At 43.5% G+C, this 16,388-nt stretch overlaps 1 protein-coding gene across 2 annotated transcripts in view; it reads left to right on the top strand.

Moving 5' to 3' along the window:
• The first annotated feature begins 223 nt into the window (after positions 1 to 223).
• Positions 224 to 16,388, top strand: part of MYO3B (myosin IIIB) — a 635,651-nt gene continuing 619,486 nt past the window's right edge. Inside the window, exon 1 of one of the 2 annotated variants that reach the window (XM_073633937.1) lies at positions 224 to 825. The gene's annotated coding sequence lies outside the window, so the exon portion shown is untranslated. Of the gene's footprint in view, positions 826 to 9,365; positions 9,680 to 16,388 lie in introns of those variants that run through there. The other variant, XM_073633938.1, reaches the window with a different exon arrangement.

Genomic DNA, 16,388 nt, shown 5'->3' with positions numbered 1-16,388 from the left:
AGAGCCACACTGTGCACGCACCACCAGAGAGCCACGCTGTGCACGCACCACCAGAGAGCCACGCTGTGCACGCACCACCAGAGGGCCACGCTGTGCACGCACCACCAGAGGGCCACGCTGTGCACGCACCACCAGAGGGCCACGCTGTGCACGCACCACCAGAGGGCCACGCTGTGCACGCACCACCAGAGGGCCACGCTGTGCACGCACCACCAGAGGGCCACGCTGTACCCGCACCACCAGAGAGCCACGCTGTACCCGCACCACCAGAGAGCCACGCTGTACCCGCACCACCAGAGAGCCACGCTGTACCCGCACCACCAGAGAGCCACGCTGTACCCGCACCACCAGAGAGCCACGCTGTACCCGCACCACCAGAGAGCCACTCTCTGCACGCACCACCAGAGAGCCACGCTGTACATACACCACCAGAGAGCCACGCTGTACATGCACCACCAGAGAGCCACGTTGTTCCTGCACCACCAGAGATGGAGCCACGCTGTACCCGCACCACCACAGAGAGAGCCACGCTGTTCCCGCACCACCAGAGGACCACGTTGTTCCCGCACCACCAGAGAGGGAGCCACGATGTACCCGCACCACCAGAGAGGGAGCCACGATGTACCCGCACCACCAGAGAGGGAGCCGTGTTGTACCCGCACCACCAGAGAGAGCCACGCTGTACCCGCACCACCAGAGGGGGAGAAAGATGAAGCCACTGCCAGGGTAGAGACATGCTACACTACTGACTAGAGTTGGCCTGGGCAACCCAGAGTGAGCAAACATCCAGCCGGAGGGATCACTGTTGCAGTTTCACCGGGTCTGGTAAGAGAGCCTGTTGGCCATTATCCATTACTGTTCCCAAGAACTGAGCCATTAGGAGGTGCCTAATCTGATATCCTCTAGGCCAACCCTAGTGATGCCACTGTCCCAGAGCCCACAACAAGTTCCGGCACTGAGTTTCAGTAACTGGCCAGACAGGGATGCGCCAGCATGGGCACCCAGGACATCTGCCACCCGGAGTCCCACAAGCGGCGATGGGCTTTCCGTAGCTTTCCTCTCTCCCCACTGTCCGCCACACACACTCAGTACACAGCCAGGAGGAGGAGGAGTCACAGAGGAGTGACACGACTTCAGTGCAAGAGCCTCCCAAAGCACCCAGCACATATCCCCTTACCCCCCAAATGAAAAGATGCCGTATTGCTCACTGTCGTCCTCCCGCGGCGTTCCTCTGTTGTCCCATAAAGATGACAGGGTGCATTTTAAAAAGGAAGGGGTGTGGCCTTGACAGGAAGGGGTGGGTCATAGTTAAATTAGGAGGTGCGCAAGCTTAGTCAGGCCTAGGGCAGCACAAAACCTAAATACACCACTGCTCTTGGGCATGGAGTTCACCAGAGCTTCACAGATTGCCACTGGAGTCTTCTTCCACTTCTCCATGACGACATCACGGAGCTGGTGGATGTTAGAGACCTTGCGCTCCTCCACCTTCCATTTGAGGATTCCCCACAGATACTCAATAAGGTTTAGATCTGAAGACATGCTTGGCTAGTCCATCACCTTTACCCTCAGCTTCTTTAGCAAGGCAGTGGTCGTTTTGTAGGTGTGTTTGGGGTCGTTATCATGTTGGAATAATGCCCTGCGGCCCAGTCTCCGAACGGTGGGGATCATGCTCTGCTTCAGTATGTCACAGTACATGTTGGCATTCATGGTTCCCTCAATGAACTGTAGCTCCCCAGTGCTGGCAGCACTCATGCAGCCCCAGATCATGACACTCCCACCACCATACTGTAGGCAAGATGCACTTGTCTTTGTACTCCTCACCTGGTTGCCTCCACACACGCTTGACACCATCTGAACCAAATTTTGGTCTCATTAGACCACAGGAGATGATTCCAGTGATCCATGTCCTTAGTCTGCTTGTCTTCAGCAAACTGTTTGCAGGCTTTCTTGTGCATCATCTTTAGAAGAGGCTTCCTTCTGGGACGACAGCCACGCAGACCAATTTGATGCAGTGTGCGGTGTATGGTCTGAGCACTGACAGGCTGACCACCCCCACCCCTTCAACCACTGCAGCAATGTTGGCAGTACTCATACGTCTATTTCTCAAAGACAACCTCTGGATATGACGCTGAGCATGTGCACTCAACTTCTTTGGTCGACCATGGCGAGACCTGTTCCGAGTGCAACCTTTCCTGCTAAACTGCTGTATGGTCTTGGGCACGGTTCTGCAGCTCAGTTTCAGGGTCTTGGCAATCTTCTTATAGCCTATGCCATCTTTATGTAGAGCAGCAATAATTTTTTTGAGATCCTCAGAGTTCTTTACCATGGGGTGCCATGTTAAACTTCCAGTGACCAGTATGAGAGAGTGAGAGCAATAATACCAAATTTAACATACCTGCTCCTCATTCACACCTGAGACCTTGTAAGAGTCACATGACATTGGGGAGGGAAAATGGCTAATTGGGCCCAATTTTGACATTTTCACTTAGGGGTGTACTCGCAATTGTTGCCAGCGGTTTAGACATTAATGGCTGTGTGTTGAGTTATTTTGAGGGGACAGAAAATTTACACTGTTATACAAGCTGTACACTCACTACTTTACATTGTGGCAAAGTGTCATTTCTTCAGTGTTGTCACTTTAAAAAGTATTTACAAAAATGTGAGGGGTGTACTCACTTTTGTGAGATACTGTGTGTGTGTGTGTGTATATATATATATATAATGTATATGTTTGGGGTTTCGGAGTAATTTTCTAGCCAAAAAATTATGATTTTTTTTACATGTAGGATAGAAGTGCCAGAATTAGCTTCAGTGTCAAGTGATTAATTGCCATTTTAACCTCTGTGTCACCTTGGGTGTCTGTAACAAGACCAAACATTTCAGGGTTATGTAAACTTTTGATTAGGGCCATTTGGATGATTTTCTGTCATCATCAGTGGCAGCCCTTCCATTAGGGGTGCACGGGTGCCACCCCCCTAGCCATGCCTTCCGGCCCCCTGATCTACATGCAGGGTGCCAGTCCATGGATTCCAATGGTGGAGTGGGGGGGGGGGTGGAGCCCAGAGGTTCTAATAGGCTTTAAAAAAGGATGGGCTCGGGGTGCAGAAAACTGCGCTCCGAGCTCACCCTGTTGTGTGACAATAGCGAATGAATATAATCGCTATTGCCACACTGATCCTTCTTCTGGCCAATCAGGAAGCGGCTCTTGAGACCTGTCACCAGATTGGCTAAAAGGAAAGGTGATCCTAGCAGGAGGAGGGAGTAGATGCACGGCAGAAGCGGCCGTGATGCAGAAGAGAAGGAGAGGACAGAGGAGCCGCTGACCGCCTCCTGTAGGAGCGCTGCCTGCCCGCAAACTAGATGGGATAAGTGCCAGGCTGGATGACCAACCGGGGGGGCAGGGATTGGGGGTGCCCCGACCGCCGATGGACCTCCCTCCTTACCTACCAAGAGTGGGGGGGGGTTGGGGTGCCGCCGGCCGACTGGAGGGGGTTGTTTTCCGCCCCCCAAAAAAAACACCAGCCACCACTGGTCATCATTGTAATTTTAGAAGGAGCCAAACAACTATGTGATAATAAATGACTTCATATGATCACTATCCTTAAATAAAAGTTTTTTTGGCATGATCAGTCATATTTTCAATATGCATACCAAACTTTCATGATTTCTACCAGGGTATGCAAACTTTTGAGCACAAATGACCTCATGACCTCGCTACTGGAGGACCTGTCACCTTACCAGGTAAAACGAAACCAAAGAAAATTCCCAGCTCAACTTGTCAGCCAGCCTGCAACCGACCAAATTGACCTGTTTACCAGTTTGCGTTAAAAATGCATACATTTGCAAATATATGCATAAGCTGCGAGGAGCTGAGACAACATACCCCATTAGTATCCGCAGTGCTAACTCTATACATTTATTAGAGCCCCTATAGTAGAAGCACATGCATTATAATGGATTGGAAGAGGGCAGGCATGCCTCCCGCTGCTGTCTGTGTCTCCTGTGAGTGAGTTGTGCTGCAGCTGCAACTGCAACAGCGCTAGAGTGGTAAGAGGAGGCAGGTAAGTGCTCGGGGGCAGGCGGGGTCTAGGACAGGTAGTGGAGTGTTTTTTTTATCTTAATACATAGAATGCATTAAAGAGTAACTCCACTTTTGTTGAAAAAAAAACACTCCCCTATAGATGTTCTATGTACATTGCAAGGATTTTAATAAACTTTGTTGCAGATTCCTAACTTTTGTTATTCTGCAGAAATAGCTGTTTTTCTGTGCCCATGTGCAAAGTGAATTTAATGGGAGTGGTTTCATAATTATCAAACAGCTGCTGCACTTGCAAGGCTCTAATGAGGAAAATTGCAGGGTCTGTATCCCTTAAGATGCGATTTCCCTTTGTTGAAGGAGATGCCAAAAATCTAACTTGTATCTTATTGTAGACTTCTGGGAAAATCAGTGAGCCAATCACACAAGCAGGACATTTCTGGGGGTGCATTCTGTACATCATCTCTGTACAGAACACCTCCAGGTCTGGGGTTAAACTTTGACTTGGTGGCATCCTTACCCACAGGCCAGAAATAAGAGTAGTGGTCTTGGCATTTCTTTTTGCATCACTGTAAGTTTTTCTTTTGACCTGGGACATCTCTACTCTAACTTGCAGGATTCAGGATTCTTCTACTTTCTGTGGTGGCTTCAAACTTGTGAGAGGTGTTCATAGATCACTACCTATCTATCATTTTGCAGCCAATTCCCCAGTGACGTATGAGGAGCGACCTCTCGTGTTGTAGAACAGCAGTTACAGTTTTGCTGAAGAAGAGTCCCTCATGCAGAGGTGTCTTTAGGCCATTTTTAAATGTCTGGTCAAAGAGTGCCACACCTCTATTGTCCTGTGGATGGTATTGTGGTGTTAAGATGTGCTTTAATACAAGTGATTTAAGGAAAGTCTCAAACTCTTTTAAATAAATAGTGGACCGTTGTTGGTAATAATTTCTAGAGGTAATCGCCTCTAAAAATTGTCCCTCCAAGGCGGTGATGACAACTTTAGCAGTAATGACTTCTGATGTGGCCCCATTACCCATTTTAATTGCAAAATATAAGCTACTAAACAGTATCTTTGATATTTTGGTGTGTGACAGGTAATGATACTTACCCAACACTGAAATTTGGGCACTACTGTAGGCTGTTAGGGTAGCCAGTGTCTCCTAGAATGGGTAGTGATGAAAATGGACATTTTAGGTTGTGCCATTCAAAATGGAAACCTTTACCCCCTATGTCTAAAGGCAGTGGAATTCTGATATTAGTGATTACACAGTGACAGAGTTTAACATTTTTCTGGTACTGTCCAATTGCATAAATCTGCAGTTCATCGGGCTTCTGATCTGCCTGCTTTAAGTTATGAACAGGTATACATGGGGTGTAGCAGCAGCATTTAGTGAAGTGATTCAGTTTGTTACAACGCCTGCAGTGTTTGCCTTGTGTAGGCATAGCTTTATGTCTCCCTTATGGGGAATACCTCCACAGTTAAAACAATGTGTGTTTGGTGTGTTGTCAGTCAGTTTTTGTGCTTTAACAGGAGCTTTATTTGTGGGGCACAGCATATTACTGGCTTACTGGACAGCCATTTTCATCTGGCACCCCAAATTCACAGTTCTTAGCAAAGTAAGTGTATCCGGCTCCAGAAAGCAGCCTTTCCCTACATTTTAGGTTTGTCGTTTTTTTCAATAAGATGGTCTCTAATCATTTCATCTGCAGTCTGCTGCTAACTATCTCAGATCGACAACATAGTGTTGAACAGAATCTCTCACCCTGACAGCATCTACGAAAACAAACTCTGGCCACTAAAGCATGTGTGGCTGGTTTAAAGTACTGTTCCGGGACCTGATCTTAGTTACATAGTTAGTCAGTTTGAAACAAGATACAAGTCCATCTAGTTCAACCAAAAAAAAAAAAACACACAATCCTTCACCCACAGTTGATCCAGAGGAAGGCGAAAAACCTGCTCCAATTTGCTACAGCACATGAAAAAATTCCTTCCTGATCCCCCAAGAGGCAATCATATTTTCCCTGGATCAACTTTACCTACAAATGTTAGTACCCAGTTATATTATGTACATTTTGGAAAGAATCCAGGCCTTTTTAACTCAATCTACTGAACTGGCCAGAACCACCTCGGGAGAGAGTCTATTCCACATTTTCACAGCACTTACTGTGAAGAAACCTTTCTGTATTTGTAGATTAAATATTTTTTCCTCTAGACTTAAAGAGTGCTCCCTTGTCCTCTGTGATGACCTTTAAAATGAATAACTCAACACCAAGTTCACTATATGGACCACTTATGTATTTGTACATGTTGATCATATCCCCCCTAATCTCCTCTTCTCGAGAGAGAATAAAATCTTTCCTCATAGCTGAGCTCCTCCATGCCTCTTATCAGTTTAGTTGCCCTTCTCTGCACTTTCTCCAGTTCCCCGATATCCTTTTTGAGAACAGGTGTCCAAAACTGAACTGCATATTCCAGATGAGGTCTTACGAATGATTTGTACAGGGGCAAAATGATATCTCTCCCTCTGGAGTCCACACCTCTCTTAATACAAGCAAGGACTTTGCTTGCTTTGGAAACCGTAGCTTGGCATTGCATGCTATTATTGAGCTTATGATCTATCAAAACCCCCAGATCCTTCTCCACCATTGATTCCCCCAGTTGTACTCCCCCTAGGTAGTATGATGCATGCATATTCTTAGCCCCCAAGTGCATAACTTTACATTTATCAACATTAAACCTCATTTGCCACTTAGTTGCCCAATTAGACAGTGCATTGAGGTCGGCTTGTAAATTGGAGACATCCCGTAGGGAAGTTATTCCACTGCATAACTTAGTGTCATTTGCAAAGACAGAAATAGTACTTTTAATCCCAGACCCTATATCATTTATAGATATTAAAAAGTAAGGGTCCCAGCACTGAACCTTGGGGTACAACACTGATAACCTTAGACCATTCAGAGTAAGTGTCATTAACCACTACTCTCTGAATTCTGTCTTTTAGTCAGTTTTCTATCCATTTACAAATTGATCTTTCCAAGCCTGTAGACTTTACCTTACACATGAGCCGTGTGTGGGGAACACTTTTGCAAAATCCAAGTATACCACGTCCACAGCCACCCCTCTGTCCAAGGTTTTGCTTACATCCTCATAAAAAGAAATCAGGTTTGTTTGACAACTTCTGTCTTTCATGAATCCATGCCGTCTGTTGCTTAAAATATTTTTTTCCAGCAAGAACTCATCTATGTGGTCTTTTATTAAACTCTCCAGTATCTTCCCAACTATAGAAGTTAAACTAACAGTTCTATAGTTACTTGGTAAAGACTTTGATCCCTTTTTAAATATGGGCACCACATTGGCCCTGCGCCAATCCAGTGGTACCATTCCAGTCATTAACGTAAATATTAGAAACAATGGGCTTGAAATGACAGAGCTCAATTCTTTTAGGATCCGTGGGTGGATGCCATCTGGTCCAGGTGCTTTATCCACCTTTATTCTGTCTAAATATTTATGTCACTTTTGAGCCAATGTGTATCATTTGGGGCTGTGTCACTACCACCCCCATTATGAACATGAGCTCCCCCATGCTCCTTTGTATACACAGAACGAAAGAAAGTTTTTAATAATTTTGCCTTCTCTTTGTCCCCAGTCACCCACTCTAGATTATTTTGTAAAGGGCCTTCATGCTCAGACCTGACCTTTTTACTATTAATCTATTTGAAGAATTTTTTGGTGTTTGTCTTTCTATCTTTTGCAATCTGTCGTTCATTTTGAATTTTTACGTCCTTGATTTCCTTTTTACATATTCTGTTATATTCTTTGTAACATTTAAACGATGATAGCGTTCCTACATTTTTATATTTTTTAAAAGCTCTTTTTTAATTATTTATAGCCATTTTAACCTTGGCCATGAGCCACATAGGTTTTATTTTTAGCCTTTTAAACTTATTGCCCATGGGAATATACTTTGCAGTGAGTTTACATACAGTCTATTTGAAGAATTCCCATTTCTGTTCTGTGTCCATTGATGCCAATATTCCCTCCCAGTCTAAATCCTGGAGAGCAGCCCTCATCCTTGGAAAATTTGCTCTCTTAAAGTTAACTGTTTTTATCTTACCCATATGTGTTTGGCGCACAATTTGGCCTACAATTTAAAAAAATATATATATTTTTTACTTTTTGATAGAGATATATATATTTTAAAAAAATGTATTCTTCTACATATTTTCGATAAACAAATCCCAATAAGCCTATATTGATTGGTTTGCGCAAAGGCATTTACAAACTATGGGATATTTTTATCTATTTATTTTTTACTAGTAATGGCAGCAATCAGGGACTTATTAAAAGATATTGTGGAGGACATTCTGACACTTTTGACACTTTTTGGCAACCAGTGACACTAATAAAACCTCCCCCAGTGATGCCAAACCTGCACCCAGACAGCCGCCCACAGGTTACTTGGGGAGCCACAGCCCAGTGAGAATAACGTGTCCGTGTTTCAGTCAGCCTGAAACCCGGACACATGATTCAAAACCCGGACTGTCCGAGTGAATCTAAAACAGGTGGCAACCCTAGCTGGCGGTCTATTGGCTGGCACCCGCTGATCGGCATCTGCTGTGCAAAATCACCGCTGAGCCGGGTCGCCGGTGGTGCACGTGCGCCCCTTACCCGGAAGTGCCAAATCACGTACCATGTATGCGATCTGGCGCAGCAGGGCCACCTTGACGCCATATATCTATGTTATACGGTCGGCAAGTGGTAAACCTGTGCAGTGATGTGCCAAATACCCCATGTTTGAATATGCACAAAAACTTCTGAGACAGGAATGTGAAGATTTATTCTGCTTTAGGCTGTGCATACAGTGCAACAAACAACACCATGGGTACTATTCAAAGTTCTGAATATTGCTCTCTAGTGGCCAGTATTCTTTTCTTCCTTTTTGGCTCTTCGACTTGCTAGAGTTATGACTTGCCTTTTTAAAAATTGCTGATAATTGCCTATTTTTTCCAGAAATGTATTGTTTTCAGAGTGTGAAAATAATTCCATTGTTTTACACAAAGAAAGCCTCTCCATTAGTATTCAGCCTGCTCCCTTTGCACAGAGAGGGTTACTGCATTTTAATCTCTTGAAAGTGACTCCAGCAGGTTAAGAATAGAAAATGACGCTTTTACCCAACTGCTGACTCTGGGTAAATTTGTCACCTTCCTATCTATTGTCACAGCTGCCTCCTGTGATACAGGCCCGGTAATCTGATCATTTGGAAGCACAGCTGGTAATGGGTCTTCCATAACACACAAACAAACAGGCAAAGAACAGGCAACATGTTTTTCTCCTATTCCCGAGCCATGGTGCAGCCAAGCAGCTAAAACTTGAACCGACAGCTGTTCTCTGGCTTGCAGTTAAACGTTGCCTTTCAGGCTTCTAAACTTAGTCTTTTAAGAATAATGAGCTACAAAATTCCATTCAGAAACCTAATTGTTTTCTGTGAGCATGGTTTGTGAATGCTATGCGTGGGTTTATGCTGGCTGGGGGTTCTGCTTGTCCTAAAACCGCACAGTTTTATGTAAGAGCCTATTTTCATGATGTGCCAATGGAAAGTCTACATGCGGAAGCAGCGGGGACCGCTTTGGGCTATTAATTAAGGTGTAAGTGACATTTTTCATCACTAAATAAAAGGTGGGAACTAGAATGGAATGAACTTGGGGGAAGGGGGTAGTCTTATATAAGTTGTAGAAAGGAAAAGTGTTGATTTTTTTGTGATTTTAAATTTCAATAAATGTTGTTTTCCATTTCCCATTTCAGATGGGAACATAAATTAATTCTGACAGTGGTGGAACTTTAGAATATTTATAGATAAATGGTCATTTTTGCTCAGTATTATTAACTATTTATTTTGTTGATTTGTACATTACCTTTTATATGGGAGAAAGTATCTGTTTGCCATAACCAACTTTATCCCTGGGCAGTGCCTGCCTTCATTAATGAAGCTCCATAGTCATAATTACATTGAGGTTGATTCTCTAAACTGAAGAGTGCAAAATCTGGTGCAGCTGTGCAAAGAAACCAATCAGCGTCCAGTTTTTTTTGTCCAAGTTTAAGACCACTTTCACACTGAGGTGCTTTTCAGGCACTTTCACGCTAAAAAAAGCACCTGAAAAGATCATATTTTCATTAAGATCAATGAATGCTTTCACACAGGGGCAGTGCACTGACAGGGCAGTGAAAAAACGCCCCTCTACATTGAAATTAGTGGAAGGCTCTTCAAAGGCACCTGAAAATCTCTTCAAAAGTGCTCAGTGTTTTACTGGCAGTTTAGAAGCGCCTCAGTGTGAAAGGGGCCTAATTGAACAAGGTGAAGTTAGAAGCTGATTGGCTACCATGCACACCTTCACCAGATTTTGCACTCTACAGTTTTAGTAAATCAACACCATTGTTTGATATATTTTTTATATACAAGCAGTCTAATTTCCTGAATTTGTTCAACCTTTTGCAGTCTCTGTATAGCAGAGCTAGAGTGTAAGAGCTAGAAGCAGCCCAGGAAGCCAATCGGTAAAGCACGCAACAGGAAAAGAAATCTGAGTGACAGAGACATGAGCTTATCACTGTGCTGCTTCTCCTTTCACTGTCCAGTCACAGTTGGGGTGGATCCAGGAGGACCCAGGCTCAGAGGGAGTGGGTGGAATCATGATGGCTATCAGACTGAGGACACCTAGCAACAGAAAAAAGTACTGCAGGGGATATCTCTGGATTGAATATTTCAGAAAATGCTGATTTAATCGTTTAAGTAGATGCTCATTTTATGTTGTTATTTTCAACAGGAGTTTTGCTTTAAAGTTTTTCTAATTGTTTCTGTATCAGTTACACCAATTTTCAATTGTGTTTTATTGGTTTAGTTCACCTAAATAGAATGTTTAGTAGATGTGTATGTTTTTCTTCATTTATCATTGTCTAGATTAAAAATCCAATTGTTATCAATATATTTTGGTAAGCTACATGGGAAATATTGTATATGATTGCTTCTATTCTCATTTCCAGCCAGCATGTGCAGCTCTAGGCTTCTCTTTACGGGGTTGATTTACTAAAACTGAAGAATGTAAAATCTGGTGCAGCTCTGCATAGAAACTAATCCGCTTCCAGTTTTTTTTATCAAAGCTTAATTGAACAAGTAGAAGTTAAAAGCTGATTGGCTACCATGCAGAGCTGCACCAGATTTTGCACTCTCCAGTTTTAATAAATCAAACCCGATGTGTTCACTACGTTAATCTTGGCTGCGTTGTTAAAAAAATCTTGTTTACAAAGTTTAGTAGGTCATGCTGAAATTTTCTCACACAGCAAAATTAAAGCATAAGGCCTGATTCACACCTACAGTGGGGCAAAAAAGTACACGTATTTCGTCAGCTACCAATTGTGCAAGTTCTCCCACTTAAAAAGATGAGAGAGGCCTGTAATTGTCATCATAGGTATACCTCAACTATGAGAGACAAAACGTGGAAACAAATCCAGATAATCACATTGTCTGATTTTTGAAAGAATTTATTTGCAAATTATGGTGGAAAATAAGTATTTGTTCAATATCAAAAGTTCATCTCAATACTTTGTTATATATCCTTTGTTAGCAATGACCGAGGTCAAACGTTTTCTGTAAGTCTTCACAAGGTTGTCACACACTGTTGCTGGTATGTTGGCCTATTCCTCCATGCAGATCTCCTCTAGAGCAGTGATGTTTTGGGGCTGTCGCTGGGCAACATGGACTTTCAACTCCCTCCAAAGGTTTTCTATAGGGTTGAGATCTGGCTAGGCCACTCCAGGACCTTGAAATGCTTCTTACGAAGCCACTCCTTCGTTGCCCGGGCGGTGTGTTTGGGATCATCGTCATGCTGAAAGACCCAGCCACGTTTCATCTTCACAGCCCTTGCTGATGGGAGGAGGTTTGCACTCAAAATCTCACGATACATGGCCCCATTCATTCTTTCATGTACACGGATCAGTCGTCCTGTTCCCTTTGCAGAGAAACAGCCCCAAAGCATGATGTTGCCACCCCCATGCTTCACAGTAGGTATGGTGTTCTTTGGTTGCAACTCAGCATTCTCTCTCCTCTAAACACGACGAGTTGTGTTTCTACCAAACAGTTCTACTTTGGTTTCATCTGACCATATGACATTCTCCCAATCCTCTTTCGGATCATCCAAATGCTCTCTAGCAAACCTCAGACGGGCCCGGACATGTACTGGCTTAAGCAGGGGGACACGTCTGGCACTGCAGGATCTGAGTCCCTGGCAGCGTAGTGTGTTACTGATGGTAGCCTTTGTTACGTTGGTCCCAGCTCTCTGCAGGTCATTCACTAGGTCCCCCTGTGTGGTTCTGGGATTTTTGCTCACCGTTCTTGTGATCATTTTGACCCCATGGGGTGAGATCTTGCGTGGAGCCCCAGATCGAAGGAAATTATCAGTGGTCTTGTATGTCTTCCATTTTCTAATTATTGCTCCCACAATTGATTTCTTCACACCAAGCTGCTTTCCTATTGCACATTCAGTCTTCCCAGCCTGGTGCAGGTCTACAATTTTGTATCTGGTGTCCTTCGACAGCTCTTTGGTCTTCACCATAGTGGAGTTTGAAGTGTCACTGTTTGAGTTTGTAGACAGGTGTCTTTTATACTGATAACAAGTTCAAATAGGTGCCATTAATACAGGTAATGAGTGGAGGACAGAGGAGCTTCTTAAAGAAGAAGATACAGGTCTGTGAGAGCCAGAAATCTTGCTTGTTTGTAGGTGACCAAATACTTATTTTCCACCATAATTTGCAAATAAATTCTTTCAAAAATCAGACAATGTGATTGTCTGGATTTGTTTCCACATTTTGTCTCTCATATTTGAGGTATACCTATGATGACAATTACAGGCATCTCATCTTTTTAAGTGGGAGAACTTGCACAATTGGTGGCTGACAAAATACTTTTTTGCCCCACTGTATGCATTTTTTAGTGCGTCTATTTAACATGATTTCCTATTGGTCATGTTTACATCTGTGTATTTTATAGGAGGGCCAGTCTGCCCATTCTTCTCTGACATCAACAAGGCATTTTCATCCACACAACTGTCACTCACTGGATATTCTCTTTTTTGGACTATTCTCTGGAAACCCAAGAGATGGTTGTGTGTGAAAATGCCAGTAGATCAGTAGTTTTTGAAATACTCAGACCAGCCTGTCTGGCACCCACATCCATGCCACGTTTAAAGTAACCTTAATTCCCTTTGTTCCCCATTCTGATGCTCGGTTTGAACTTCAGAATGTCATCTTCACCATGTCTAGATGCTTAAATGCATTGAGTTGCTGCTATGTGATTGCCTGATTTGTGTTACCAAGCAATTGAATAGGTGTAACTAATAAAGTGGCCGGTGAGTGTGTATTGTACATTCACATCAGTCCCTGCCCTCAAGAAGGTTTCAGTCTAAGGTCCCTAACTCCCATTCATACAAATACTGGGACAGGAGCCAATTAACCTACCAGCATGTCTTTGGAGTGTGGAGGGAAAACCAGATTACCCGAAGAAATCCCACACAGTCACAGGGAGAACATGCAAACTCAGGTAGTGCTGTGGTTGGGATTTGAACCCATGACCCCAGTGCTGCTAGGTGGCAGTGCTAACCACTTAGCTACTGTGCTGCCCTACAGATAAGGAATTCTGACACTTTTCGGTTATTCTTTACAGCCTGCATTTAATTGGTCTGTGATTCAAAAGCACACAGCCAGGCAATTAGTATTTTTCTAAAGGCAGCCGCCATATTTTCTTTATGACAGAATAGCTTAAAAAGAAAAACGTGTTACAGGGCCTTGGTGCAAAATCTGGCTTTGCAGTTCTTATGGAAACCTTTGATAATCCTGTTCACTTTAGAAGTAGTTATATAACAATTTGAGGGTCTCTTCTTTTTTATCCTATTTTTAGCCTAATTAGCTACCTAGAGTCTTAATTTTTAGATCACAATGAAGAAGTAATGGTAAATAATTGTATATTCTGAAATACACTTTTCCACTCCGTGTTAGCATGTTGCAGAATGTTACAGAATTCCCCACTGTCAGAATCAGGAGAGGGGAGGGGGGAGAAGGGGGAGCAGTGAGATCAGCTGTGTGTCCTCTCTCATCTGTGCCAGAGAGGACCGACATATAGAACATTAATGCCGCCGGAGCCTCTCTGTGCTATTAATCTGTGACATACGATCTCCACTCAGAGCTGTGCTGTCCTGAGAAGGCAGACAGCACTGATAGAAATTAATAGCAGGGACTGAAGAGCACTAATAGAAGGTACTGATGAGCACTGATAGAAGGCACTGATGAGCACTGATAGAAGGCACTGATGAGCACTGATAGAAGGTAATGATGAGCACTAATAGAAGGCACTGATGAGCACTGATAGACGGCACTGATGAGCACTGATAGAAGGCACTGATGAGCACTGATAGAAGGCACTGATGAGCACTGATAGAAGGCACTGATGAGCACTGATAGACGGCACTGATGAGCACTGATAGACGGCACTGATGAGCACTGATAGAAGGCGCTGATGAGCACTGATAGACGGCGCTGATGAGCACTATTAGAAGGCGCTGATGAGCACTGATAGACGGCACTGATGAGCACTGATAGACAGCACTGATGAGCACTGATAGACGGCGCTGATGAGCATTGATAGAAGGCGCTGATGGGTACTGATGAGCACTGATAGAAGGCAATGATAGAAGGCACTGATGAGCACTGATAGACGGCACTGATAGATGGCACTGATGAGCACTGATAGAAGGTACTGATGAGCACTGATAGAAGGCACTGATAGACGGCACTGATGAGCACTGTTAGGGGCAACTTTTAAATAAGTTGCTTTAAGTTTATATTGCTTTGTCAAATTATTGCTTCATATAGGAATTAAGACACAGAGTCAGAAATCCGTGTATCAGTTCTTGAGCATAATGGACTGCTGCCTTTACTTCTTTCAAAGGCCTTTTATACAAACAATAGCATTAGCACAACCCCCCCACACAGGGCAAGGGTAAACAACAACAGGAGTCACCTGGGCTACGAACACAAGCTTCAACACCATGGCAATATAGTTACAAGAAAACAAAAGCAGCTTCAATTGAGTTCAACAGCCAAAAAGTTAAAAACAGATTTACATGTAGGCATCATATTAAGTGAGAACTCTAAATTAAATCCCTGACCTTATCAATTTCCCCCTTTGACATCATCCTCTCCTTCCCCCTGGGTCCTCATGAATAAGTTCTAGTCAGTTTTTCCCCAGAGTCCTTTCCCTGACCGCGAGTTGTCAGAGGGGTAGAACCCATCTCCCTAGGTATTACTAACATCTTAAATTCAAGAAGAGGAGTTTAGCAGGAGTGGGTGATGTCAATACACATTGATCAGTATGCCCTGTCTATTCTCCTAATTTTCCTATTTATTTTCCTGTATACACATATATTCGTGATTGTACCTGTGTCCTTTAACAGTGTAATTACCTACATCATAATACTTATTCATCTCATATCCTGAATCATTTGCTACTTTAGGATCATCTACAACCCATTTAAAATTTGCTGTTTCCTCTACATCTATTACATTAATACCAGGAGTCCATGCATGTATTTGTAAAACAACAATCTGCAACAAACAATATGTAAGTAGATATTTCATCATGTTGTTTTCTCGGGTTGTTTCTTGCAGTGTGATGCGTGTATCCAGGTAGGTTTTCCTTCCAGCTTTACTGAAGTGGCTGTGGTCAGAAGCACTTGATAAGGACCTTCAAACCTTGCTTCCAATGTCTTTCTGGTGTGTTTCTTTACATATACATAATCCCCTGGTAGCAGCGTATGTGTACCTGTTATTGAATTAGGGTCTGGAAGAGAAGAATACACACTTTTGTGGATCTTAGTTAGACGTTGTTGTAATTGTATTACATATGCAGTCAAACTATCACATTGCAATTGCATACTCTGTGGAAAGTATAAACCTAATCTAGGTGCACTACCAAAAAGTATTTCGTGTGGGGGATAATCCCGTTTTCCCTGTAGGGGTGTACCTTATAGAGAATAAAGCCAAAGGCAAACATTCAGGCCATGGCTTGTTTAACTCCTGCATGGCTTTTTGTATTTTTAACTTTATTGTCCCATTTACTCTCTCCACCGATCCCGAACTCTGTGGGTGGTAAGGGGTGTGAAAACTTTGTTGAACCCCTAACATGGTCATTACATTCTGCATGATTTCTCCTGTAAAGTGTGTCCCCCTATCTGATTCTATGGTTTCAGGAAGACCAAACCTAGGTATTAACTCAGTGATCAGTTTCTTAGCTGTGGCTTTTGCTGTAGCTGT

This window comes from Aquarana catesbeiana, linkage group LG06, assembly GCF_042186555.1.
Source record: "Aquarana catesbeiana isolate 2022-GZ linkage group LG06, ASM4218655v1, whole genome shotgun sequence".
Lineage (NCBI taxonomy): Eukaryota > Metazoa > Chordata > Amphibia > Anura > Ranidae > Aquarana > Aquarana catesbeiana.
The sequence above is the reverse complement of the archived record's forward strand: the minus strand, read 5'-3'. Positions and strand labels throughout refer to the sequence as shown.